Below are 27,527 nucleotides of genomic sequence, written 5' to 3' on the forward strand. Positions count from 1 at the left end.
TATCCGGGCACCTGTCCCTCCGAGGAGTGCCCTCATGGTGACTGCTGGAGGATGCTGTGCTCCCTATTGCTTTCCCAGCCACGCAGGACATTTGGATGCTGCATGTTAGCCTCCCTGTTGCTGCCTGCAGGTGGTGAACTATGTTAGCTATAAATGTCTGCAGAATATTGGATTAAGGGGCAAGATGTCCCTTGAAATAATGTCTGAAATCAAGATGCTAAATAGCTTGGGTCATTTAAGTGTTATCATATTCTTGTCACTTTAAAAAAGTATCATAATCCAACATTTCACCGGTCAGAGTTTTGACGTCAGTCCATCACTGCTGAGTGTGTCAGAGACCTAGGTTCTGGACTGTCTTTGCATGTTTACATCTTTATCCATTATCTTCTAGCAGAGACTATGACTCCGTCAACGTGGCTTAATCTCCATGAGATACAGCGTTAGCCAACAGCATCTCAGCTACTCCTCAATATTTGCCTGTGCATGCTTTACCCTGGAGTAAAAGTACATCAGCTTTTGTTCTTGGAGTAACAGACAGCTATAATGATCTGTAAATTCAATTTACACAATGGTATAAATTATGTTTATCTCACTGAAACCTCTGTGTGTCCACACCCCTTGCAAGACTGAATGTGTTGGATTCTTCCACTAGACTGTACAGGGAACATGAAGAGAGAAGTTATGTATGATTCATGATGGAGGACTTCCATGCTCTGTTTTCTAATTTAACCTCCTCCCATCAATGTACTGGAGCCAGTTTGCAACTGGCCTATTGCACAGTAGGCCAAGCCAGCACTAGTTAGAAAACACACCTGAGATCTCAGATGCTTTGAATCAATAATCACAGGTTTAAACAATGTATTTCACCTTCAGAAAGCATGCAGCAAGTCAAAGTTTGTCCTTCTGAATAGAAAGGTAATACGACACACATCTGAACAAATGTGCAAAAAAATAAAAGGAGTTACAGCTAAGCCTAGGCACTTCCTTTGCAAGCTGAGAAAAAATGCCTTTTCTAGGGAACACTGCTAAGAAGTTGGATGTTTGCCTGTCTCATCTACGAAGGGAGCAGCCAGTCTCCTTGAGCCTGTCTTCCTGCAGCTCTATCCTCCAGGGCTGGCTCAGGGTCAGTGCTAGCCCTTGAAAACTTGTTTGGTCTCCTGTGTAACTCTTAAATAGTTTAATTCTTAGAAGAACATAACCCATTGCAACTCACTGCAGCCATATTTTATTACCCATTTCATTATAGACAAGAACTGATTTCAGCAACTGCTGGTTACCTCCTTGTGTTAGTATTTGGCTTTTGATCATTTAGAGAAATACCTGAAGCTCAGTTTTACTTGGATGATGTATTTCTTCTATTTTTCTGAAGAAAACACCTTTATTTTATCTGTATGTGGAACCAACATAGGTGGGTTTCCGAATATCATACAGAGATATAATTTGCTTGGACTGTGTAACATAAGCCTTTAAATACACGTGCTGAGCACTTAAGGCAGTTTTAGTGTCCTCTTTTCCTGGGAAGCAGGAATGACTCTTACTCATTAGGTGCAAGTCACCTAGACTCAAAAGCCCTGGTCATTCCCTCAGGTCATCGGCTTCACTCAGGCAGCTCCAATTACCTTAGCAGAATAGTATCACTCATAACAACCTAAGGAAATCAGGAAGTCACCAAACAAGGGAAGTAATTACAACTTCTTTCAGTACTGAAAAAGCAACCTGTTCTTTTACGGCCCATCAAAACCATGTGTTTGCCTTTAGTGGTTAAAATAAAGGGTGTGCAATTTGGGAATAATCCAGCTACAAAGTTTCCTAAGTAATTGGCAAGTCCTGAAAGGTTTTCACTTCTGCAATTTAAAGGTGGTGAGCTTGAGATTAATTTAATTTTCTTTTAGATTAACCTTTAAAGGACACTACAAAACCAAAGAATGACATTTTCAAATGGCAAACCCACATTTCATTCATTTGACATAAAGATTATTTTGTTAACTACCTTCAAATTTCATTTATGATGTGATTTAGTTGTGCTGTAAATGAGAAAGTCTTTCACTGCAACTGTGTCAAACATTCAGGATTTGAGAAATATTTCCCACTTTCATAAAAAGGTCTAGCATGTTACTCAATCCTAATGGTAGCATTATCAGTTTACGCAACTCACACTTGTTTTTCACCCTTCATTTCAACACACCCATTCATTTGATTCAGATTCAACCGATTGTAGGTGAAAAAAATCACTTGTTTGCAGTCCGTCTACTTGCATTTTCATGAAACAGTTTTCAAATGCTTGAGGTACAAACACATGCCATCGGCTTAACGGAGGGAGCTTTTGTAAATCAGAGCATGAACCAGCTCTTCTGTTTCTCAGAAATAAAACAGGCTTATCCCACATGGTACTTTGGGCTGTGCTTGCACTGAGCATATGAGTAATCTGGCTGAAATCAATGGGATGACTCAAAACGCTTAAAATGATGTGCATCCCTGCCCCAAGGCCAAGATGCAGGACACTTAATGCTGGGCGAACAGTTAGCGCTGAACCGCAGTTCATTCACTCTTTTTTCTAGAAGATGCTTTAAGAAGAACAACAAACATAACAGAATACTGCTCCAGACTTCTGTGCCTGAAGATGACCCCTCAAATTTGATTTAAAGATCCAATAGTTCGATTGTTGTGTTGCATTGCTCTGCACTAACGTGATACTTCTGTGTCAGATTTCCCATGTTATATCCAATAATTCCCATGACACAGGTGTCCTGTTTCCCTGCTCCTGAGCTATCAGCAAACCTTTGCCTGTTTGAGGTGCAGTCGTTGCTGGTGGAGCTGTATCTGCAATACTGGGAGCCAACCCTGAGCTGTGGAGGCACTGAGGTGAAGCACGAGCTGCTCCTTGGAGCTAGATCTGTGCCTTCCCAAAAAGTTATCCCTGCGTGTCTGATAAGCCCAGACCTTCCTTCTGCTGGGAGCTCTGCACCATGCTATATATTTTTTGTTTGCCACTAAAATATTTTGAGTTTTGTCTTCTGAACCCACCACAAGTAAAGTCTTTTTGATCTAAAAGCAAGAATGGCATCAGCTCAGAGCAGCATAACTTCCTGCTAATGAGAATTTAAAGAGCAAAGGAAAGTGTTAGCATCCTTGGCTCTTGCTCAGGGCTATGATTTAGTGGAGGGCTGTTAGAGTTAGGGTAGTATGGTGTGGTTGTGGTTGCACTTGATGATCTTTAAGATCTTTTTCAACTTGAGCAATTCTCTGATTCTGTGATCCTCTCTGCTCCTCACAGGCTGTTGGGGTATTCCCGGATCCTCTGTGTGTTCACTGATTCATCCTCTCCATTGCTGAGACACCTAAATGCTTCCAAGGGAAGGCAAGAAACCAGGTCAGCAGAGTGGAAGTAACCAAGGGAAAAAAAACACATTTTCTTGCACTGGGAGAAAAGTCGGGGAAAAAGAAAGAATAGAGAAAAGTGGGAGTAAAGAAAGAAAAATAAAACAAAAAATCAAATGAAAACATTCATGGTGTGGATTTCAAAACCAACGTCTGACAGCTGCAGTATATTCAGTGTCTGACATCCCAGTGGCTTCAGTGAAAAAGCAAAGCTACTGATGCTAGCACTGAAAATCCCACGTCGCAGATATTTTGGATTTACTCACCAAAACTACCAAAATATAGCCATGATCTGCTTTCTGTTTCTCTTAAATTCTTGGGAAAACAATCTAGCTTGAGACACAATGTAAGGAGCTGAGTAAAAGATGTCAAAATATTCTCTCGTAGAAAGCAAGAGGGCCCAACCTCTACGGGCTTTGTCCCTGGAGAGCCTGAAAGGACACACTGCTTCAGAGCTGCTTCCCAAGGCTGGTGTGCAGGATGGTGTGCAGAACTTCCAGAGGAACATCTGGAACTCTCCATGGACCAGCCCAGCCAGCAAAAGCTTACTGAAGAAGATAAGGGAGAATTTCCTTTTGTTTCCCTCTGCTAGCTCATAGCTTTGACCTTCCTCTCTCTATTCATTGCTGGATTTTGTTTCATAGCATTGTTGCCCTTGTGGACAATGGTGCGCAGTTTGCACAGCAGACATATGGGGCTCAGAGCAGCCCAACTTCCCACCCATCTACCCACTCCTCCAGGGCAGTTTCATTGCCTGCACCAAGCACCCAGGAGCACAGCTGGCTGATGCCACTGCCAGCATCCAGGCGGACTCTTGTGATCCCAGCCACGGCCAGCAGACTGCACGTAGATTGATTTCACTCTCATTTCTGCAGCTCGGGCCAACTGGGAATGCAAACCGCACTGACCAAGCAGAGTTGGGGAAGTTGCCAGCAAATGCAGAAAAAGGAAAGGAAGGAAGATGTGGAAAGCATGAGGTAAGAAAATGAATGCTGTTTTTTAATACTCAACGTTTTCATTTGGGCCAGGCCTTGCGAAACTGTCACATTTCTATGACCTTCTTTTTGGTAGAGCACATGATCTCGGATCAATCCTTCAGCCTCTGGATGGGGTTTAGCTTAATGAACCACTGGCAGTGACACCAGGTGGGTACACACCTGAAAACCCACCTATCGGTGCTGTTTTGGGGGTTGGTTCAACACACAGTATGGTGAGGCACCAGTGAGCAGCTGTAAGTTCCCATCTGCATTCAGGTGGAAAGGGGAAATGTGACCATTCACAGTAGCTTTCCCTCAAATTTTAAGAGTGTACGGCCCCAAGGGCTGGTTTTGACTCCAATGAGGTAAACTTAGTCCTCTAGAGGGCATGGTTACACAGATTATATATTTAATAATTAACTAGTGTTACCTTGGCTATCTGCTCACCTTCCCGGTGTAAATCAGGAGTAAAAGCACTACTAGTAGTAGAGTAAACCACCTTGTCAGATTTTCCATGTAGTCTCTCTTCTTGAGGAGAATGATTGCACGTGGTCCAGAAGCTTTGGGTTTGATCACTGGGGAAGCTTTCCAAGAAGCAGCTGTAATTCTGTCATTGCTACCAAAATCCACTGTGAAAGTCAATGTGACTATGTTTTGCCTGTATTTGTGATCCTGCTTTGGTTATTCCTAGCTTCCCTTGATAGCAGCCTCAGCTTGGCCACCTGGATAGTAGAATAACATTGGGCTCCCCGTGGTAGAACCCATCCTCATTAGAATATATGGCTGCTGCATGCAGTAGATGGCAATCACTGAGATTCGAGGATTGTGGTGACTGAACTGCCTCAGACAAATTTCAAAACTGTGCAGATGTAAATATAGCCACTATCTGTCCTGCTGCATATGTTTCCCTGATGCGCACACATTGCAGAGGCTTGAATCCAGTAACCTGTCATCCCAAGGAAGATGCTGCACTACCTGATCCAAAAACCCACCACCTACTTTGAGGCAGCACAAGCCATGCAAAGCCTTTTAATCTGGAAGTCACATCTTTGTAGACCTTATGGAAGGCTCACTTGTCTGTCATGTAAACACCTGCATTTTATTCTGTTTTACAATATTTAAATCCCCTTATAAAATAAACAGCTACTGGCTGGAACCTTACCCAAGCCGCATGTCCAAGATCTGATGAATTTAAAAGCTATTTTCTAAGGTGCATTGGAGAAACAGAAGGACTGGAAGCAGCCATCAGCTAACATTACAAATAGAGATGTATCAGTCTATTTTTTGTGGCTCCCTTCAGCTCCTGAGTACATTCCATATGCACAACATGCTAAGATTTCTTTCTTTGGATCAGTCATAGTGCCAAACCAAACCAACACCTAGGAACTGCGAAATGTGTTAATCTGTACTAATTTGTTATCATCACTGGGCTGTGCTGAGCAGTATCCCTTTACTTCTCCTTTTCTTTAGTTAAACCTGGAATCCATCCTTAGCCATTGCATCCTACTTGTCTTGTTACAGTCTCATATTTTCTCAACTTACTCAGAAAACATATCTTGTGTTGCTTTTTTTGAGCTATTTCTAATGATTGAGAAAGTGCTGTTCTTAACAGGTTTAAAAGCTAGTGGTGGCCTGTGGGTGAGCCTTCCTTGGGCTAAATCTGCGTTTCTCAGCTCAACACAGAGCTTCCTGGGAAGGAGGCGATTTGTTGCCTCACACAGCTTTGTAGTTGGTGTGTTTGCAGGAGGAACACAGCCTAGAAGAGAGCCTGGTCCCAGAGAGGTGATGCTGATCTGGTGATCTGACCTTTCTCTGAAAACAGCTTGGAATGTGTCTCTTACTGATCCAAACTCATACACTCTGGATCAGGTTAGTGAGGCAACTGAAATAGTAGTTGCTCCTGAAAACCTCAGGCTGGGTTTTAAAGCGTAGGAAAACACGTCTTCATAGCTTGGGTTTATGCATCCACTGTAAACTCCATTTTTCATATTCAGATCAGAGCTGGGAAAAGCTTCCTTAAAAACAGAAATTCTAAAAAAAAAAGAGATGTAATTTTCTGCCTTTTGTCTTCATTTTTGGCTAATATTTGGATTTAATAGCAAAGCAGTTTGCCTAAGAGAACTAACATAGTTCAGATTTGCAGTTGGTTTCCCTGTTTGTCTCTCCACCTCACCTGCTGTGCTTGCTCTGACTGCAGAAGTCTGGGGGGCAGATGTGTGCTGTATTTAAATCAACAGCTCCCTGCCCTTAGACACCTTGACTCTGTTATAGTGTTGATCCTGTTATCAGAGTTAGTAAATAATAACAGTAAGAACCAGTTATGAAAGCAAATGCTCAGGCTGCAGTTACATGGCCAGAGGCACTCAAATTAGCTCTTTTTCAGCATATCCAGATACCTCTGTGCTGTGCTGTAGTCTGCGGTGTAGACATCCCCTGACACCACTGTGGGCTGGATGTACTTGCCTAAGTTTTTGCAGCATACATGAAAATGCAGCATTAGGCCACGAAAGAGGAAGGAGGGGGTTGGAATGGGGCTGCGTTGGCTTCAGCGCTGGACATGCTGTCTCACATTGTTGTTACTGCAACCATTTCATTCTAATTCATCCATATCAGCCATTTTTAGGTCTTTTCAGCATTCTACTCTTGCCATCAGGCTGAAGAAGGCTTTGGCCACGCTTCATTATGCTTGGCTGGTGGAGGAGTGAGTGACACTGTTATCCAAGTCTATCTCTCCACCACAATGCAGACAGCCAAGCACTGTTGGCCCCAGTGGATATTGCTCAGCAGATCTTTGTCAGGCTTGTTCAAACAAGATATGTTACCATTGACCTAACAGCTAAAAGTTCACGCCTCTGACTCCGGGATACTTCTTGTCTTGGTATCATTTGTTCATTGAAATAATTGGTTATTGTAAGATTATCGCATTAAGAGGGGTTTTTGTTTGTTTTAAGAAGAATGGCATTGTTCTTAGTATCAGATGCTTGGTAGGTAGTTTATTCTCTTGCTTCCTATTCCACTGTGGATTTGGGTTCACAAAAATCAGAGAATATAAACCTTGAACAGATCCAAGTGCTATACAAACCTCCTCACGTCTTTGCCAATTTAATTCATTGCTGGCTATGCAGCTCAGCCTTCTTGTAAGTGAAAGGTGCCAATCACACAGAATTATACGGTGGTTTTGAACAAAGCCAACTCACCTGTTTGCTGGAGATTTGAATCAGACCACCAAACACATTTGCAGTTATGCCTCGATATGAGCCAAAGCCACAGAGTCCAGATCCAAAACTGGCTTGAGGCTCTCAAGGTCTGATCCGGATGGACTGTGCGGCTTCTTTACATAAAGCATTGTAAGAGATGAAAGAGTAACTTCAGATTGGACCTCTGAGGCATGACAGCACATCCAGTTCTGATTCAGAGCCACCACTGAATATGATCTAACCAACTCTCGTACTCTGGACAAACAAATTTACAGGTTTTGTTCTGATTTGATCTATTTTTGATGACTTCTGGGATTTTATGTTCCATTGCCTCGGTTCCCAGGTCCATGCGAGATCCTGGACCAGTCAAGCATTGCATATCAGAACTGATGTTGGCCCACCCTAATTTCACAATGGTTCCTTTACATGTAGAATAGTGTGTGTTTTGGATCTGGCATCCGAAGTAGCTGTTACTCTTCATATTTGTTGACTGAATTCAGGGGAGCGTTGGGACTGGGAATTCAAGGGAAAAGATTGCATTTCGAAAACACTGGGAATTCGAGGGAAAAGACTGCATTTCACAAAGCCTTTCTTTTTTTAAAGCAAGCTTAAAAACTAGTATTTGCTGTTGGGCTGATAAGCAGCCCTGTGCATTTCAGGTGCACCCTCTGGTTGTTGAGTTCAGTCTAACGGAAGGAACAAAACCCATCTTTCCATGATAGAGGCACTACACACTGGGCAGCCGACTGCATTATTTTGCAGGACATCTCAGGAGCCAAGATCCAGTCTCCTTTGTAGAAAAGCTGTGAGAGATCATCGTGCTTTTCACAAAGCGGTTTGTCTTTGAGACTGCAGTCCAACATTTCTGGGATCTATCAGGAAGCATTGGCAACCAGGCACCCGGCATAGTGCTGGAGGGTGGTAGCCATCCTGTAAAGATTTCATTTCTGGAGCAGAGTGACTTTGTGGAGCCAAGACGCTGAGCAGAAGGGTGCACGCAAAGGTTCCCCCCGAGCGCAGGTCAGGCATGTGGCTATAGGTCTCTGGAATTTCTGCGTTTCCGACTTGAAATTCTTGTTACTGAACTTTCAAATTTCCTTTCAAGTTCCTAATTGCCAACAGCCAAACCAAACTAGTTTGAAGCCCTAAGTCTCTCTGTCCATCCACAGCCTAACAGCATTGCCAAGCGATATTCTGTTTCACCACTTAGCGTGAATTATTTTCTATCCCTTCAATGTATTTCTAGTTTTAAAGAATACATTTTGTTTTGTTTTTGCTTTTTCATCCTTCGGTGAGTTTACCTCCGTGGAGCCCCTTGCCATCAGAGATCAAGGACTAATTCTTTCAGGTTATTTTTTGGGAATTTAGGTAAATAAGTGGGTATTCCCATTAATCATGTTTTTCAGAGGTCAGTGAAAGTGCATGTATCTCCATTGCCTCTGGAGAGATTTTTAGCCTCAGCTTCTTGATAAATCAATTAAATGTCCTTTTGCTGACCAAAGTGCAAATAGCACTGTTCACCAACTCATTGCACATTTTGCACGGGACTATAAGAACGAGGCTGCCTTAATCCCATTCCCCGGAGTGTGTGCTAAGACCTTGCTTGAGCTTGAGTTGTGGGAGGAAAGCAGCAGGAAACACCACGCATGAGAAAGGTTCATAGACAAGGGTGCTCCCTGCCTGCTCCCAGCAGACATCTCTCTGCTCCCCACTTTCCCAGCACATCCATGGGCAGATGTGTACGGGGCCCTGCAGCCGCACTGCCTCCATGCAAACTCATGGAAGCACAACTTTCATGAGAGCAGAAACTTACTGTGTGAAATGGAAAGGACCTGAGTGCAGAATGAGGACAGGGAGTGTGGAGCAAGGCACGCTGTCTCCAAAATGAGGAAAAAATACAGATGTAGAAACAGGTGTTCAGGATACGTCTTTCCCACCTTACATCCCTGTCCAAGCTAATCCACGTTTGAGGACACAAAATACTGTAAGCATTCCTCCTTCTCCCGATACAACTACATTCATTCTTCCATCCCACAGCTTTCAGCACCAGGCGTATTCCATCCACACAGAGCATAGCTCGCATACCTCCTCAACCACAAACACACATCCTACTCATAGTCTTCCATGCTTGCAAGCACAGAGCAAGTGGAGAATATTGTACTTCACTTAGATGTTGGCCACTGCTCCAAGGTGTGTGTGGTGAGCAGGAGATCCTCCTCGTCACTGCCGGCTCTCCTCAGCCACACCGAACCAGACTGCATTGCACTGCTTCCTCTTTTTAAAAACAAAGTGATCTGTGAAATAAAGGGAGAAAATGTGATTCGACACGTGTCACACTTACATAAAAGTGGTTACCATCTTCAGGTGGAAAAAAATCTGTCAGATCTCATGCAGATGTCACCCACAAGTGGGTATACTTACTGCATTCAGGGTTCCCCTTGGACAAAAGGCAAGCTGTGTTTGTTGTGAGCCATCTAGTATTGTTGCTGAGGCTGTGAGTACATTTTGAAACCAAGTATGCAATGGTTTAGTCTTCAGAATCAAACAGTTCAATTGGAAGAGTCCTCTGAAGATCAGACATCAGTACCTCTGCAGCCGACAGAAGAGGATCTGTGTCTTTCTCTACCCAAAATGGTGGGCTCCAAATCCTGATCGGAGTGCTTGGCATCGGAGAATGCCATACCAGCCAAATTAATATAAGTGGGACATGACTGTGATTTGTCTTTTTTTCCTCTCTTCCTGGCTGAAGATACTCAGATTTGTATTACAACATTAATGTGTGGTTAATTCTTTGTGGTCTGGAGATATTGGAAAGTAGGTATCAGTAGGATGTGCCAGATAAGGAATTGTAGCATTCACAGTGTTGAGAGAGGTAGAAGGCTGTCTAGAGCCCTAGGGCTATCCGTTTCTTATCATGGTATTATTAATATCTGTACTTATGTCTACAGGAAAAGGCTGTGAGATGGAAAATGCCTTTTATAATGCCGTACATCTATACTGCAATGGCAGTATTGCCTCTGATTTTCAAAATATCTGAGGCTTTTCTTGCTTACATGCTCCTGTGGGATTTTATCAGCATTTATGTCTACAGCATACCCCAGAAAAGCCACTTTGGGGCACAGACTTAGTGGGAATGCTCTCAGCCAGTTGTGCCTTGACTTTTTGTGTGTTTTTTGGACACAGCAGATGCTGTCAGCCCCTTCCTGTTCCTACCAAATCCAACAAATGAGGAGGGAGGCCAGCATTTTACCACTTCCCCCAGGCGTGTTACCTCTCCCTGCCTATCCAGGCCCTGGGTAGCCTTTCTTTACCTCTCAGCTGCAGATCCAGATTATTTCAAGTAACGTTGCTGATGGAAATGAAAAAGGAAAAAGAACTAATTTGGTTTCCGTGGAAATGCTGCCTTTGTGCTTGGCCCTGGCTGCCTGGCGTGGAAGTGGCTTTGAGCTTTGGGCTTTAACAGGTTTTTAATTCTATTGAGTGATAGTTGGAGGGATGCACTGAAGCAGTTCACACATCGTGCAAACCAGTTTGCCCATTCTGTTGGCATCCAGTACAGCTGCTCAGGGGTCTAAAGCTGTTCTGGAAATCTGCAGCCAGTGAGTCTCACCATTAATTCTACCATTTCACCCTGCAGATCTGACCTCTTTTAAGAGTGATTTGATGTTTCTTTAAGCAACACCCCGTCTCTATGAAGAAATGCCAACAGAGGAGAAGTTTCAGGCTTGCTATTTTTATTTAAGCTGTTGGAACGGTATGGACATAATGTAAGTAACTGGACCAGCCAACTGAGTGTCTGTCAGTCAGTGACTCAGTCTTCAGATCAGACAGATGCAAGCCCATATAAATAGGTTCAGCCCAAAAGTCATGATAATAAATAATTTATTTTCGTACATTTTAAAGCACCAGATACAGTAAAATGAGTGTTTTCTTTGGAAGCAAGCATTACTGGTCGGCTGTATTTGCTTCCCACACCAGCAATAACATGTTCTGAATGAGTGCAGGGAGACTCCAACCACCATTCTGCCAGAGCTTACTTGATGCTTGGTTGAAGGCAGCTGAATCTTAGGAAGTCGTTCTGAAATAAATTAATGTGCTGTCTTGATGCACATGGCATCATCAGGTTTGCACTCCATCACTCAAAGCATTAGAGATCAAGTCAGCCAGGTGGACATCCAAAGAAATCTGACTTTAAATGTGCTTTTTTCTGATCATTTATTTGCTGTTGTAGGGCTGAGTCATGCACAGCAAGTGAAAAGCATCCCAGGACATTTAAAGATAATTTTTGGACATGTAAACTGCCATGTAAAATCTAGGAAAATACCAGCATGGCAAAACAAATCTCTTTTCCATTCAGATGAGATGTGAAATCATGGAAGCTCAATATGGAATACTCATATGGACACTGTCCTTCATCCAGACTCCTTGTTTGGGTCAACTTGCTATTTCTTCTTGAACAAGTTATAAGGGAGAGTAACCAAACATCTGCTTAAAATACTGTTGCCTCAAGTTGAAAGGTGCTTTGAGATCATATCTATGCTGTCAGATTTATCTATTCCTGCAGACTCCTAAACAGGTCACACGATGATATAAATACCTCTTAACAGAGTTGCTTTGGGCAAATCCATGGTGCACGCTCACTCCTTGCTTTCCAACTCAGCGTGTGGGGTGCAGGCGTCAGACTTCAGGATGTGGGATAACCTTGAGAAGAAAAGCAAAAATGAGACTCTTGTCCTTGGTCATACTGTAAGGCAGGGCTGTGTGGGATGGGAACTCTGCGCTGGTGAGACCAAGGTGGTCAAGGTGAGGACAGCAGCACGTCTCTCCAAGGAGTTTGTGGTTGCTCCACGAGCAGTCAGTTCTGTTGCGGGGCCATCCTGCCTAAATCTGAAAATTCATGAATTACACGTGAATAGAGATTAGCCTGCGATTTTTTATGGTTGGTATCATGTGGACATAGAGTAGTTGAGATCCTCTTTGGTCTGACTCAAACATTTTAGTATCTTAACTGCTCGAAGTCTCACTGCCTCAATGCTAGGTAAGATTCAGTATGTATAAACCCAGGTGAGGTGTCCAGATGCTTCAAATGCTCTGTGGAAGTTCTATTTGGAACAGAATTTATCAGCAAGCTGGATATGATCTTGCTAGGAGAAAGGAAAAATAAAGCATTTTGTATCATAAGGAGCATATTCCATGATAAGTGGTCTCTCCATCTGTAAAATAAACCCTTACCCATGCATCTATCTTTGACTACAAATAATATGAACTATCGTGGAAATCTTTAGCCCAGACCTGTATTTAATACGATCATTTGGAAAGGCTTACAAATAGTTGCATTTTTTAGTTTTTTTTTAATGCCCTCTAGCTGTGCACGTATTGTATTTGCGTGATCAAGGAGAAAATACCAACTGCTTTTCTCACCCAGCTCCCAGTGTAACTTGGCAGATGACTGCAGCATCCTTGGATGTAAACCTGGGGTCATGCACACCCTTATTTGCAGCAGCCCTGTTCACATATTTGAGTTTATAAATGGAGACATTGATGTACTTCAACTTACAGATCAAATGCAGCAAGTTTACTAATAAAAAGTGAAGTTTTTTGTGGCCGCTGACTCTGCAAACTCCGAGTAGGCTCCTCAAGTCAAAGTTCTTATGTATTTGTCAACAGCAGCAACAAAGGTCCACCAGGTTAGTCATCATAGAGACTTCTTGTCTTCCCCACGCAGCCTACAGTTAGTCATGCAAGCAACCTAACAGAGCTGATGGGTGAGAAGGAGCATTTTTTAATAGTCGTCACTCCCTCGGGTACAACTACCCTTCCAACACCTGCAAGGTCTAGCGAGCACCTCTGCCAACCAAAACACCTCTCTTCAGAAGAATAACTAATACTTTAGAGTAACGATTAGAATAACTAATACTGCTTTGAAAAGTTGAGGATTAGGTTCGCATGTCCTAGATTAAAGCACTTGAAGGATCAAAGCCATCTTCAGCAGTTTTTGTTTGAGGCTTTTGGAAGAAGTGGAAGGGAAGAGAGCGGGGAGCAGATTGCTTTTCATTTTATGTCCTTTGTCAGGGGGACAAGAGGGCACTTGCAAGTTGGGGTACTGAAAAATAAATAGCAAAGCAGGTACAATCGTTGACAAAAGCTCTTACAAGCCAGGCTCTCAGGCTGGAGGCTCCCAGGTATCAAATACTTTGTCAGTCTCGGCAAACTGGTAAATAAAGAAAAGATTCTTCCACATAAATCTTTGGAGCTGATCCTCACAAAGAGTGCTTTCAGCCCGAGCTCCTACTTCAATACACAAGGGTTGTGGAAGAGAACAGTGAGTCTTATTTACACATCCAGCAGTAGTTTATGACGGGCTCCATCTCATCTCAAGGGTCTGACATATGCATGCGTTGCTGTCCAATTTGCAAATTCTTGCATCTAAAAGTTTAATAAGCTCTTCATTTGATTCTTAATGTTTTTCACAGAAAGCGAACATTTTTCCTGGCAGAGCAGGGGCCGTAAGCTCTTTTATCTGCACCCCATAAAGGGCTGGGATGTCTCTTTGAGTTTGGCCAATAATTTGAAAGTAATCCAGATTTTGTTTTTCCTGCAGGTTTAAATGAAAAGTGAATGTTTTAAGTGGAGGAGTAAGAGGCACATTGAATTTGGAAATATGACCACAGCAGCAGCAGTGCTCTGGAAAAATTCAAGGAGTTATTAAAATCTTTAAAACGCAATTGTTTAGAAATTAGGCGCATAGTTTAAAAATGACGTTTTGGCAAAGCTGGGTAACTTAGCCTTCCTATCATGTATTACATTATACCTCTGCCATGTGTCCCACTGGGATGGCCAATGCCCAGGAGAGTCCCACGGTTGCCTCAAAACCCACCAAATGGCCACACAACAGCACTTCTAGCCCACCAGCACTTGGGGACCACTTGGTGCTGGATTCTCAATTACTGGAAACAAAAGTGAGTTTCTGCCCAAGGTCTGGGTCCTTGGAAAGGGAGGTCTCCAAAGCAGACGAGCTTTCTCTCCCATGATAGTGCAAGCATCCTAAACCCAGCCGTGTTGAGTTGCTTAAGGCTGAGCTGCTTCTCTCACGCTGAAGGAGCAGAAGAACATCTGGTCTTAGCTACTGTTTTTCAACTGGATCATCTTGTGCCTCACTAAAATGAATGAGAAACACATGCAGGCTATATTTTCAAAAAGTTGTATTTCATTGATGCAACTAAAGTAGTGATTTTCACATGCAATTAGATACACAGATGTAGACAAGCAACAATTTACACACACACTACATTTCCAACGAGGCCCTACGTACATTCCCATATGCTTTACACATGCGAAATATGTGCATGGTGAGGAGGCATGGGAAAGTATTTACATGTGCAATTGTATCTTCCCACAGCAATGCCTGGGAATTAGAAAGCACTAACTTAGATGATATTTTGGATGTAAAATCTGATGACACTTTCAATTCTGTTCTGCAGGCTCCACTATAAATAACACTAATTATTAATTATGATCTGCCTACAACAGCACTTCAGCAGGCACTTCAGCAGATAGGCCAGAGAATGGAAGCTCAAATCAGCCTCGTGTTCTTTTATATTCTAGAAGTGTTTTGGAATAGATATCAGTGTCCAGAGCCCATTGGAAGCATGCTGTATGCAGGCGTCTCCCAAAGCTTGATGAAGAGTGAAAAAATGAAGAGTGAAAAAATGAAGAGTAACACAGAACAGCCAAACCAACATATTTAGGAGATACAGGTCCAGATTGTGAAAAATGTTGAGAGTTTGTTTGCTGTTCTTTTTAATTTATCTTTTCTAATTATGTGATCTGGAAAACAATGAAAATGTCTTCTTTAATAAAAAAAACTAAAAAACAAAATATTGTTTTAGAGAAAGGCTGTTTCCTAGGAAGCAGGCTGAACTCTGGGAGTATGCAAGGCCTTTTCAGTGCCCTTCAGCCTCCCCGTGCCTGAGTTCTCGTGGTGGTAGAATGGAATCTCTTCACATTTTCCTTCCTCAGTGCATATGATGATATAGGCAATCTGTGGTGAGGTAAAGATGTGGTTGTGGGAGCCAGTGGCAGAACGCTGCTTTCCTAGGAAAATGCTTTTTGTCTGTTCATCTTTTAATACAAACAGTATGTTCTTTAAAGAGCAGATTGGGCTGTGATGTGGTGCAGGACAGACCTGTAAGAAGCAAACCCTGTTGTCACAAATATATATTCTTTAAAAAGCACAGAGAACGCTGCTGCTGAAGGTCTTGCTACCATGAATCCAGCATGGTGAGCTTGTTCAGTCTACCAGAAGTCTTTGAGATGAAGAGTGGAAAGGTTTGAGGCTCAACATGACAACTGTGTAGGGTATTGACCTTGGGAGTAAGACTGAACACAGCATTAAGAGCTAAGGGTTGTTTGAAAGTTGGGGATGGAAGTGGGATAGGATGGCGCTGGAGAGGACAGAAAGCCAGGGGAGAGGTGAGGGCTAAGTGTGGGCAGGCTGCTGGGTGAGAGGCTGGGGGACAGGCACAGAAGCAGCTGGGCTCGGGACACAGGTCCATGAGTCACAGCCACGTGAGTCTCCAGCAGCTGGGGGCTGAGATGCACCAGCCAGGCACTGGGAGTTACCTGCTTGAGTCCTGGCTGAGAGCTCGCAGCAGACTTCCACTCCTTTTTCAAAACAGACCATTTATGTGACCCTTTCAGTCCTTGTTTCTGTTAACGGGCCAAACAAGTTCTAAGTGCCAACATACTGAAGAAGTGGAAAAGTTAGTTTATAGAAGGGAAAAAAGGGGAAGGAGAAGAAAAACAAAACCCAAGTTATTTCACAGTGTTTGCATTCCCATGTCTTAACCACAGTATTCCCAGCACACGGATTTTTATGGTGCATCTGAGAACCAACCACAATGCAAAAGAAACTTCAAAAGGAAAGTCAGGAGGAAGAAGCAGGGAGGGAAGTCAGACAGCAAGGAGCGGAGCATGGCAGAGGCACTGGGTTTGCTGTTGGCATTGCTCCCCACTCTCCTGCAGTCCTAGCTGGACCCCAAGGGCAGGGGACCCAGCAGGGCAGCCTGTGTTAGGGTCAGGGAGGTCTTTCGGAGTATGATATTTCAGGTTTTCAGTGCCCTTGCAGCAGGTTGCAATAGCAGGGCAAGTCCAAGATATGGTAGATGTAGCTCCTTTGTACCTCTGCAGTGATTTCTACTTTGAATGATAGCAAATACCTGTTATCTCATGTTCAAAGAGTCTGACACCAAGAAAGTGTGTTGGGATTAGGAAACATTGTACTAGAGAGCAGGTACCTGCAGAAGACCCTTAGCCAGCATGGCTCCTGGCAGGCTGAGCTTGTGTCTGGCTGTGGGTAAATCCAGACAAGTGTCCACGACAGCAGTCACCCAGGCTGATGTGTGCAGGAGGAGTGCCTCCGCTCACTGAAAGGTGGCCAGATGTGATGGAGTACATTCTGAGCAACTCTTATTCAGGAGTCAAGACTTTCTGGGAAAAATTCCCAAATTAAATGGAAAACTAATTCCCCTAAACCAGCCAGGCATGACTGACATGACAAATGGTGAAGAGGCTACCTGGAGCCATCACTGCCCAGCTTCTCCTCGACGTGGTCAGCCCTGCAGCTCGTCTTTGGGAAATGACTGGAGTTACTGTGCTGCACTAACAACGTCACTTCATCCATGGAGAGAGGGAGACTCTCAGCTGCCTGGAAACAGCATAATTTTGTCAAAAACAGTCAAGAGTAGCAGGGTGCATCACTGGAGAATCTGGACTGCTGTGTTCTTTTGATTTTTTTTCTGTGACTTTTTGTTGTTATATTACATGGCTTTTCAGTTAGGGATTTCAATGCCTTTCCCTCATGGTTTGTATCTAACAGAATGCATTGCTGCAGGAGAGTACATCATCAGTGTGAGCGCTCTGTGTCATATTCTGATTTTTGCTACGTTACTGTCAACTTGGCTTCAACAAATGTTACAGACCTGCTGTCTGGGGCATAGTATGTCTACAAGTGTAGGAGATAGCCTTGACCAAAAAATCAAAAACTGTTATCCCAGTCTATTGGAAGAGAACAGAGCCCTGGAAATACCTGAGATGTTCAAGAAAGCTAACTCCCACAACTCTATTCTGTAGGCATTAAATTGGTCTAACCAGCTTCCAGAAGAACATCCCGAGCCTCCCAGCTCTGAATTTTGCTGATGTGACCAGAGGAACATCACATGTCCATCCTTTCCACCAGCATCACTGTGTACCTATTAGCACTGAGACTGCACCACTGTATCTCTGTGGGATGTCTGAATGTCAGGTGGTCTGCTGAACCCAGGAAGGAGGACATGGAGTGTATTTTGGGATACAAAGTGTGACCATCAGCCTGGCTGACACATCTCAAGGCGAGCAGTCACAGCATGCTTGCATTTAGCTGCACACAGCTCAAGGCTAGCACAGCTGGGATATTACAGACTCGAGGTCGATGTGCTAGACAGTAGATTTGCAGTTTGTGCTCCAGTTTCCATCTCAGACACGGAGGGCTAACAGCACACATGCTCCGGGAGCACATACCCCTCATCCATCTGGGATTCCCCATTCAGAAATACAGCAACTTACAATCCTATTTCATAGCTCACGATGCTGCAGCGCATTGCAGCTTCCCCATCTGGGTGAGGGCTGTGTTGCCTCTGCCATTGCTCCCGCTGGGAAGCAGCATTTTATCTCCAGTTCCTGCAGCCCATTTTCCACCCCAGCACCCTCACCATGTACAGGATAGTGGCAGTGGTCACCGAGCTTACAAAATGTTGGCCCAGGCAATGCCACGGGCAGATGCCGCAGCCCTTCCTCGCAGCGGTCCCGTCCCAGTGCAGAGCTCCTTTACACACTGAGATTTTTGTCAACACCTTAGCATTATTAAAATGTTGTTTTTAAAGTCAATTTCCTTTTCTCCTCTTTGTAGTTTATAGAGTGTTGCTGAAGAACTTCTCCCAGGCTAAAATGAGGATCAGTTCCAGGTTTCCAATCATATCAACAGTAGGATCATGATTTATTTCTAAGGTGCTCGTGTAATTACCCATACCCCACACACACCTCCCGTTCACACTGAGTTTCCCTGTAGCTAATGAGTCTTCCCAGAGAGGAGGAGGACTGGCTGGTTCCCTGAACTCACTGCAAATGAATGAGCTTCTAAACCAAATCCAGCCCCTTTTGAAGACAGCGTGTCCTGAAAGCTATCAGGCCTTGTTGTAAATGTGACAGACTCAGCTTTCGCAAATAGTTTTTCGGTTGTTTTTTTTTTTTTTTTGGCCAAGTTTTGCCAGCAGCATTGTATTGATGTCCTGTTTTCTTTCAGCTATTGTTGTTTTGGTCAAAGCATTGATGGGTCTGTTTGGCCATTATGGTTTGTGTCATCTATGCCAGCATCTTTCCTACGCAAGGATTTCCTACACAAAAATTTGGCCAGCAGAGCCAAACTTACAGCCCCAAAAGATAATACTACATATTTGGGCATGTGAAACCAACCCATTCTAGAAACTCGTGCAAAAGCAAAGCAGTACTCCTTGGAGACCTGGAGGAGCTTGGAGGGGCCACTTGGTACCTCTTCAGAGCACACAGCCCATCGCCAGCCCTGCTGGAGCCAGGTAGCCCTGGGCTGGGAGGTGGATCTCCTGCTGCCCCATGCCAACTGCTGAGTGGGTGCAGGCTGCGGGCAGACCACGTGCAGAGCAGCTCGGGGCTGCTTGTGTCCAGGCAGTCTTTGAACTCTGTCTGAAGTGAGCTGTGCATTGGCCCCCAACATAAATTAGTGCAGCCTGGAGACTGTTACAAATTACAAAGCGGCTCTAGCCCAGAGGCAGGCACACATCTGGCCACGCTCCCATCAGGGAAGCAGTGCTGGAGGTATTACTTTGGCTCTGCCTCACAGTTGGACTTCCCTTTACTGGGGTGATCTTCTCAGAGCTGGTTATAGCAGGGTTAGAGCTAGGGAAGTTACTTTCATGTTTTCTTTTCTGGACACGGTAATCACAATAGAAAGTGTTTTCAGCCTGTGTGCCTGGCTTCTTGCCTGCAGTGAACCCGCTGACCACCTTTCCTAGAATCACCCTTCTGTCTCCATCACCATCAGCTGTCTTAAAATGATCCAAGTAGTGTGCAGTCTGAGTTCAAACAGCCTGTGTGCTGGCTTGCTGCGCTGAGTGTAGCACAGAGGCTGGATGGAGGGCAGACCGCTCAGCACAGCGGTCTTCTGCAGCCTCACACCATCCCTGTATGGTGTGAGAAAAGATCAAGCCCTTTTTGTTTAAACTGATGAATTTTCATGTTGCTAGGAACTCTTAGTTGACTTATCTACAGTAATTCAGCTACTCCTGATGGTGAAAACTCCTTTAAGTACACTTCCCAACACAGTGCAGGGGCGGAAAGAAGAGCAAAGGCCAGTGCTCCACAGCCTAGGTGCTCACCTTCACTGGTGACTCTTGGCCAGGGCACTAGCTGTTCACAGCTCTATTTTTCCCTTACAGATTAAGGAGCTATCAGCCCTTGCGCTGGCTTTCTGCTGAGGAGCAAAGGTTACCTTGTCATTTCAGTGCCTTCTTATAGCCCAGAGCTCTTCAACTGGCAGAAAAAAGGCACGCAAAAAATTGAACAGAATTTCTTTCCTGTATTTTCAAATGCATTACTAGAATTTTAGATTATTTAAGCTGAAGTATTTCTTTTCTTAAGTGTCATACTTAACATCAGAGATGACTTATGAAGACTTCAGTGTTTGGGACCTGGATAGATGGCCCTACTGATGAGTCATAGAATCAAAGGATCACCAAAGTTGGAAAAGAGATCCAAGATCATCCAGTCCAACCATCCACCTACCACCAATATATCCCCACTAAACCACATCCCTCGGTCCAACATCTAAACATTTATTGAGCACCTTTAGGCTGAGAGCCAGTTTCTGCTTTCCCTTCACTCTAAATGCCTTGAAGATGCTGCTCTAAATGCCAAAAAACAGGGAGCATTTCCAGGAAAAGGAAGCCTGTGCAGCTTTTACTTTCTCAGCTTCACCAGCAAGGAAATAGGTTTGTTCACACAGAGTCACTGACCACTGGGCTGCACAGTTCGCAATGGGTTTTGGAAGACGGAAGACATTACACATGATTTTAATAACAGAACTTTTATAGATAGGCTCTAATATTTGCAAGATCACTTGAAAAGTGTTGTACAAAGGTAGCGTTTTCAGAAACAGCATACACGGAATGAGCAGTAACATTGTGACTGTTATTGTGACTAATGAATAAGCAGTAATAGTGACTGATGTTTCTGAAAATTTTGGAGTTTTGAGGGATAATATTGGGTTTATGAGATGCTTTTATTCCGCCATGGGATTGGATACCTGATGGCTAATGGAGGTTGGGAAGTGGTTGTGCTCATCCCTCTCCAAAACACACCGTGGTTTTTTTTTTAATTAAGGCTTATAGGTGAAAAATAAACATTCTGAGGAACTCAGATAATTTTCACAAAAGACTTGCTTAAAAAATTAGCCATGGAATGTTTTCAGCTCAGGCCTATGTGAGATGAATATCAGTGCTATGCCTGGATGCAGTACACACGACGTACCTTGGTGGCAGTGGACAGTGCTAGCAGTTGCCTGGCCCAGAATTCTTGTGTGATTCTTACTATCTCTTCCATTCTTTTATTTGCTCACAGGTCTGGGGCTAAATTTAGCTGCCAGCAAGTCTTGTACAATTCAGCTGACTTCAACAGAGTCACCCAGAAGGGCACAGCTGGTCTGTTTGCATGTGTTGTGTGATGCTGTGGAGCCCCCTGGATGGAAGGTACTACAGAGGTATGAAAAAATGGGATTTCTTTGGAAGTTCTGAGTTATGAGGGGTGGGTTGAAGAACTGTGCGTGGCAATGTCAGCATGGAGAGTACAAAGTGGCTTCCCATATGGTCAGTTTTTAGGATTTCTCCTGTTTCAAATCTGCATAAATGGCCCACTCAAGGAGGCCCAACTATTAAAAACAGCTGACGATGAAAAAGGGGGAGTAAGCACCAAGCAAGCAGCAAGTAAACTATGTAACTGAGCTGACAGATGGCAAATTAATGTTGTCAAATAGAAATAAGTACATAAAGCTAAGGAGCACTATGACCAGATTGCTTTCTTGCACATGAAGTCTTTAATCATATGGATATCCTTGCTATTTTTACTCTAATGAGATTGGGAAAGAAAAATAAGACTGAGGCATCAAATTAAAGATGAATTTGCTTTGAATCTGTAAGAAATTGAAGCCCTTGCAGAAACAAGGAGAATTATTTGCCAGGCAACATTAGTGTCACTGATGAACTTGTTTGTGCTTCTGAATTTGGACATGTTTATTCTATTGGTAATATTGCTAGAGCAAAGAAGTCAGTGTGGGTAGGCGGTCAAACGAAGTTGAGTGAAAACTGATGTTTATGGAAGTTTTTGCCCTTAAGCAAAGGCAAAGAAAAAAACCAACCCTGAAAAACAAAAACCCAACAACTTCCACCTTGTCCTTGGAAAAAAAAAAAAAATAGAAAAAACGTGTCTGTTGTATGAAACATCTTGATGAAATGCCAGCGAGCCAAGTACACGACCATAAAATAAGGGATGTGTTTGACATGTTCTGAGCTTTGTACTAAGAACTGGACTTTGCTTAGTCACATGGATTTCTTTACTGGTAAGCTTGAGGATGGCTTTTAATCAAGAGGCTAACATGGACTCTGACAACAATTAAGGTATTCACACCTCTGATTAAAGGGAGAATTGGCCTGTATCTAAGCAAGGAGCTCAGTAAACAAATACATCAATCATGGAAAAATATCCCCCAGTATGTGTGTGGTCAGAACAAGCCAGCCAAGGCAGTTAAAAGGAAGCAATTTTCCTCAGTGCTTGGAAGTAGGTAATATAAAATAATCCATAATTAAGTTTAATCGTGGCTTATCAGACCTTTCTAGACTGTGAGCATTGTGGTTAATGTTTAACATATTACATTTGCTATAAGCTTTCTCTGATGCCATTTCGTTGATACTATGAGCTCGTTTTATTTGAAAGTGGCAGATGTGACAACTATGCCTGGAGGCTGGATTTGTAGCTGGGTTTGTAGCTGAGCTGAAGAGGAATAGCTGCAGCAAAGTCTAATACGATGTGGACTGGGTCCTCTGCTAACACAGAATTGGGTTTGCTGTGCTGCAGGCAGTGGAGCCAATAGAGGAATCCAGCTTATGTATAAGAGCCTGGTCCAGATAGCATCCTGTTGCTGTGCAATGGCCAGATCCGAATCCGTATGTATTTCTGTTGATTTAATCTAGAAACTGCCTCAAGCATTTTCTGTCCTAAGGCAGAGTTACTTTGCTGGAAGAGGAAGGCAGTGCCTGGTATCTGCAGGGAAGTGCTGGCACTGCTCTCCTTGCCTGTCAAGGCCAGACCTGAGTGCAATGAGCTCTTCTGCCCAAGAGGAATGGGAGAGAGTATGGTGGTCAAGGCTGTTGGCTTGACCAAAGAAGTCTGCTGACCCCCGCCCTACCAGCACAAGTCTCACGGGAAGGGGGCAGTCCATTATCGTGGGCTGCCTGTCTTGCAGTAGGCAGGCTGTCCCTTCATGAAACCAGTGCTGGGTAAATAGTCAGGAAAGGAGAATGGCAGCCTGTGCTGTGTCAGGATGGCCCGCTGCAGGCCACAGGCTCCCAGGCATTGGGGCAGCATCAGGGCCCATGGGTAACCAGGAGCAGTCTGGCTCCAGCACAGAGCTGTGCAGCCACCTGGGGACAGGAGGAGATGGCTGTGCTGGTGAGGGGGGCACTTCTCACCAAGGTCCAACTAGCAGTTGTGCCCAACTCATTAAGCACTCTCTCAAAGGTTTTTTTTTCGAAGAGGAACAAATTCTTATATTTTCCTTGTGGTGCATGGCCAACCAACAGTGAGAAGTCCCAAAGTAGACCTTAACTTAGTCCTTTGTTTTAGTATATTTTAGCTGAAAGAATAAAAGATTGGAGGTTGATTTGGGATGCTCTGGAAAACCATTCTAACTGCAAGCCAGTGCTATCAGTGCCAGGAGAGTTGTTCTACTTACTTTTGCACCAGCACCGTAAGACATCCCAATAACATCGGGGTCTCAAGAACTTTTAATAAATCAGTTCAGGAGCAATGTAGTAAAATGATGGTATTGAGGATGAGCAAATCCATCCAGTCAAGTAAGCCCCACTGAAGGGTTAGATGGTAAACTCTCCATCCGACCCTGAGCAGCAGGCTGTGACGTGGGGAATTCTTACAAATATTCCCCAAAATGTCAGGCTTCTTGCTTGCCTCTTAGAGACGATTTTAAGACCAGAGTTGGGTGTGCTTTTCAGAGCTGCTGTTACATATTAAGTATGCAATGTTTGTTTCACTAAAACACCACAGATCATTTTCTGAGTGTCTCAGCTAAAGCTGAACAAAGATTTGCAGGCGGAGATTTTTTTTCCCATTTCAGAAAGGAGTCCAGTTTGGAGCTAAGTAGGAACTCTTCATTAATCAAGATATTTCATTTTAATGCTGTCAAATGAATGCTTTTATTATGCTTTTACTGAGATGACATTTAGATAATTTAATTTATATTCTTTAGAACTGAAAAACACCATCCTGAAAAAGAATGTATAGTTCATTAAAAATAAAAAAGAAACAACAAAACTCAGTATTAACTTTGATGAGAAAATTGGAGAAAATATGTTGGGGAGGGAAAACAGTCTGAAACAATTTATTTGGTGAACTGAGAAATAGGTTACTCCCAGCTCTCTTGTCAGCTGGCTGAGAGAATATCTGTAGACTGTTTTTCAAGTCTTCTTCCCTCATGGCTTTAATGTTTAAATGCTCTTTCCCAGTTTATGTCCAGGCCATCATATTTTCCAGGTCCCCTTGAATTCAGACACATCTGGACTTAGGCAGGCCTCCTTCATTTATTTTCACTCTGCACTTGCTGAGCCATGCCAGCGCTTTGTGTGAGCACGTGCATGATTTGCAGGATCTGAGCCTGCAAGTGCCGAGCACCTCCGCATCCGCCCAGCATCCGTGCCTCCCCACAGTGCTGGGGGATCTGCTCCTCATCCTGCAGTGCTGGGTTTCCAAGGAAAGTTTCCACCCTAAGACTAGAAATAGAGGCAGGCATGCAGGGAGGGAAACACAGCGCCGAGTGCCAGACCCCCTGGTTGGGCAGCCTCCTCCTCGGGGTTGAGTAATTCCAAGCACTTCGTGTGAAGCGAATCCCAGTGCAGCTGTCTCGTTTTAGGCACGTGCTTAGGTAGTTTGGTGAATCAAGGCTTTGGGTTTCTCAGGACAAGGACTGCTCTCCCCACTCTGATGGAGCCCGCCAGGTTCTGACAGAGTGGGAAAGGGGTTTTTGTTCGGGCTTTGAATGCTGATCATGATTCCCATGACAAGAAGCAACCTGCAAGCTGCAGAAGTTGGTCCACTGTCCCCTGAGGTGCGGCGGTTGGGATGTACAAAAGTCCACAGGCAATGTCCCAAATGACAAAGCCTGGAGAAGGTCTCAGGAGTCTCAGCCATCCTCTGCCTGCCCCTGTCCTGGCCGGAGGGACCTGTGCCTGTCTGGCACCTCTCTGATAGCCCATGGTGGCTTTGTCCAATGCTCCAGAGAGCCCAGCTCTTCCTGAGCTACAAACGTAAAAAGGTTAATAAATAAAGTGCTTGCTATTTCTTTGGCAAAAAGAAGAAAAGCTACAAAGGAAACACCTACAATAGAGGTTTGTTTTTTTTTAATGTGGCTGGATGGGAACTGAAGGTCTATCGCAAAGATGCTTCTTTGGCTTTGATTTGACACTAGATTTTAGTTGGTCCAATGGAATTTCAATGCTATGGCCAAATATAACATCAAATAATGAAAAACTTCAATGGTAAACATTAACACAAACAGGCATCGAGTATATTAAACATCTTTTAGAATGCAACAGGCCAAATCTGCAAATTGGGAACAGGTCCCTGAGCTGGCACGCTATAAAAGCAGGCTTCAGTTTGCCATCTCCAGGACCTGTGGATGGAGTACAGTGTATATCTGGGTTAGACTCCATTACGTGTTTAGATTAAACTCTGTGTAGCATTGATTCAGCTATTTATTTTGGCTATAAGGAGCTGGTTTTCAACCATGGGTGCTTTAATGGGATGTCCATCGCCCAGGTCTGCATTAAGGGGTCTAAGTGCTTGTTTTGTAAGTCTGGCTACCGAGGTCAGTGGCTCTACCCAAGACTTGAAAAGCCAATAACAAAAAAGGGGCCAATTTTTTTCAAAAGCAGATACCTGCAGTGTGTTCTTTGCCACCTGAAGGAGTCTTTGAGTCTTTCAAAAGTGCAAATGCCCAGCAGCTTCCAGGGAAAGCAGCATGGTGCATGTGTGAGGGGCTGACAGCCCCTTTCCTCCCTGCTCTGCCTGCAGGGCTCCCACTGCCCCAGCTGCAGTCATTGAGCTGGTCAAGATCCCAAGATCTGTCCTGCTGAAATGGGTTAGTTCCTTTCTCTTTGCTTGCTGAAGGTTGGAGAGGTGGCTAACACGTGTGAGGGTCACGGTGCTTAGTGCTGAAGAGGATCAGACTGTTTTGGAAGACGCTGTGTGGGGGCCTGGCTCAAAAACCAGGAGTCTGATGTTGAAGAAGTGCAGTGGACTGAGGAATGGTGCTTCTGCTCTTCCCAGACACACCTATAGGTAAGTAACAAATGATATAACAAAAATAAGTAGGCCCATGAATATGTTTCTGCCATTAAAGTAATTTCTTAGCTGCAGATCCTAGCACATGAACCCTCCATAGCAGGCAAAGTCACATACGTGTTGCCTGAGCTCTGTGTCCTTCTGTAGGCAGCTGGGCTGTAGCCCAACACCAGCTTCCAGCAGGGTTGTTTTCCCTACTTTGATTTGTAATTACTGATCACGTGGAAGGGTGGAGAGGCCTGAGTTTTTTTTGTTCTTCGTTTAATAATTTAATTTGTATTCTGATCTTCAAATCCCAATAGCACCATGTGAAGTAGAGAAACTCTGCAGGAGGGGGGGAGGAGGAAGAAAGGAGGGAGCCAGGGCTTTCTATTTCCATATGGTGAGCCTCTCCTCCTCGCGATCACAGCTTGTCATCTGTCTTCTTTTAAACTTCAGATCCCATGTAAAAATCTTCCCAGCAAAGTATGGGCAATAAATGTGACACAAAGGCAGTCCATGTGAAGAGATTACATGGGGCAGTCATAGAGCATGGTTTTGTTAGAAGTTTTCTTTACATACAGGCATGGACATGGGAATAAACAGCCCCAGGAATGGTGTATCACCATAGAGGGGCACAGCAGGCAGGAGCCAGACCTGGATTTTATTGATATTCTGGGGACATAAGCCTGAATATTCCTCTGCATTTACTTGGCAGATGGAATGATAGGTGCCTTTCCTATCAGACTGAAATGTCAGATTTAGAGATCACATGATTTACCTGCTCTTCATTAAAGCTGATGGCCAGCACGGCTAGTGCAGCCCGTGGAGCTACCTCCCTGCAAGCTGGGAGTGCTCAGTGGCAGCATCACATGTTGGCACTTCTGGCAGCAGAAGTGAAGGAGTTGTTCTGGAGTCAGCATGGGGCTTTCTGCAAAATACATATTGTAGTTCCCTAACTTTCAGGTTTGCACAAACAGGACCAACTTGCACGTGGTTTTGTACAGCCCAAATGCTGCTCACGCCCAACACTTCTCTGCATCAATTTTATCAAGTTGATTCAAGTAAACTTTGCCTTAAAAAAAGATTCTGGTTTATAATCTTAGTGCAGTGCCAGCACCTCTGCAACTTGTTCTTTGCGTGCCCACAAGCTGTGCCATGTGGTGCAGGTGGCAGGGTGCGGGGAAAGCCCTTGCTGCATCCTTTTTGTTGTGATGCCTGCACAGTGCCCTCCTGGCACTTAGCAGGTGCTCCTTTTCCCTTCCCTTCCCTTCCCTTCCCTTCCCTTCCCTTCCCTTCCCTT

At 44.1% G+C, this 27,527-nt stretch overlaps 1 long non-coding RNA gene across 4 annotated transcripts in view; it reads left to right on the forward strand.

Annotated features, from left to right (window-relative positions):
- The window catches only part of LOC116217205, a 48,167-nt gene that overhangs the window by 9,356 nt on the left and 11,284 nt on the right, over positions 1 to 27,527 (forward strand). For all 4 annotated transcript variants that reach the window (XR_004161390.1, XR_004161392.1, XR_004161393.1 and 1 more), the window contains 4 exons: positions 3,275 to 3,370; positions 3,766 to 4,355; positions 21,239 to 21,377; positions 26,072 to 26,242. This is a non-coding gene — a long non-coding RNA (uncharacterized LOC116217205). The remainder of the gene's footprint in view (positions 1 to 3,274; positions 3,371 to 3,765; positions 4,356 to 21,238; positions 21,378 to 26,071; positions 26,243 to 27,527) is intronic.

The sequence above is a fragment of the Meleagris gallopavo genome, chromosome 15 (assembly GCF_000146605.3).
Source record: "Meleagris gallopavo isolate NT-WF06-2002-E0010 breed Aviagen turkey brand Nicholas breeding stock chromosome 15, Turkey_5.1, whole genome shotgun sequence".
Taxonomy (NCBI): Eukaryota; Metazoa; Chordata; class Aves; order Galliformes; family Phasianidae; genus Meleagris; species Meleagris gallopavo.